Below are 1,562 nucleotides of genomic sequence, written 5' to 3' on the forward strand. Positions count from 1 at the left end.
GGAAGTTCTCCATCAGTAAACTTTTCTGGCTATTTTTGGATGATCTTCAACAATACTTTGCTTGAATACGATATTAATACTACTGTTTATAATTTGAAAGTTCTGTTGGATCATCTACCTTTTTTTTTTTTTATGGAACTAGTATGAATCTTTTCCATTGCATTGGCCAGGTAGCTGCCCTCTAAATTTACAGACTGGTAAGCACAAAGGCTGCATCTTAGTTTTTGACAAGTAAATATCTTGCTCATTTGTTTATTAATTATAAAGGGTGATTTTGGAATCCTTGGATAATTAAAATAAACTTAAACCTGAAAATTGTTAGTCCCTAATTGTAGCATGCAGAGAGAAAAAGAAGAAAAATTTCTGGAAAAAGCAGTGTGTTAGCCATCTTGTGGGAAGAACTGTACTTAATGTATATATTTACTTACTACTGTTTGAGAGAAAAAATTCATTTTGTTGAAGATATTTTAATAAGATATGGTTTTCAAGTTACTCAATTCAATCAAATGCCATAATGTTTATAAAAGCTTTTCTTTTTAGATTTGGAATATGTGCCTTTATAAGAGTGATGTTAATGTAAATAGTGAAAATGTCACAGTCAAAGCAGTTTTTTATGAGTAATATATAGTGTAGGTGTAACAAGATATTATTGAGATTTACCAACTATATGTTACATCAAATACATATAATAAAATTGTCTTCCTTATTGAAAGCTTTGAAATAGCCTAATTCTAAAGTAATGGCACTCTTTTTCATATCCAGGTAAGCAAAAGAGGGCAAGAGAGAAATAAATGTCATTTTCTGACTGTGAATGATTCAACTTAGAAAAAATATTTCCTGGATCCATTGTATTATGACGTTGTAAAGGTCACTGTAGTGCCTAGAAGTAATATGACATTCTATTCTTAGGGTTATTACAAGCACTAGACTCTGTCTATCTTTACAATACTGACAAAAAATATAAGGAAATAAGCTGTGTCTAACATACTTTGGGCATGTTGCAAGGAAGGACCAGTCCTTGGAGAGGGAAATCATGCTTGGAAAGGTGGAAGGACAATAAAAGATGAAGACTCTGGATGAGATGGATTGACTCAGTGACTTGAGTCATGGGGGCAGGTGTGTAAAGGTTGAATGATAGTGAAGGAGAAGAAGACCCTCAATGAGATAGATTGACTTAGTAACTAGGGTAATGAAGATAGGTGTGTTCTAGTCAGTGAGACTGGTTCATGATAGGGCAGTGTTCAGAGCTATTGTACATAGGGTTACTATGAGTTACAGGTGACTCGACTGCACATAATAAAAACAACAGCATCATTACATCCATGTGTTTGGGGATACTAAATGCAATCCATGATTATATGCTCATTTTTATAATCATTAGCTATTATTAGACTGACTTCCTAACCATGATGTTTGATTTTATCCATATGTTGACTCAAGGTAGAGGATCAACAAAGAGAAGAATACCCTCAATAAGACAGATTAACAAAGAGATTCCAATAATGGGCTTGAGTATCACAGAGAGCATGATAACAGTGTAGCATAGGGCAAGGTTTAGATCT

At 33.5% G+C, this 1,562-nt stretch overlaps 1 pseudogene; it reads left to right on the forward strand.

Annotated features, from left to right (window-relative positions):
• Positions 1 to 1,562, forward strand: part of LOC102847268 — a 94,010-nt pseudogene that overhangs the window by 3,023 nt on the left and 89,425 nt on the right.

This window comes from Elephantulus edwardii, unplaced genomic scaffold (assembly GCF_000299155.1).
Source record: "Elephantulus edwardii isolate Elephantulus edwardi_28Jun2011 unplaced genomic scaffold, EleEdw1.0 scaffold00023, whole genome shotgun sequence".
Lineage (NCBI taxonomy): Eukaryota > Metazoa > Chordata > Mammalia > Macroscelidea > Macroscelididae > Elephantulus > Elephantulus edwardii.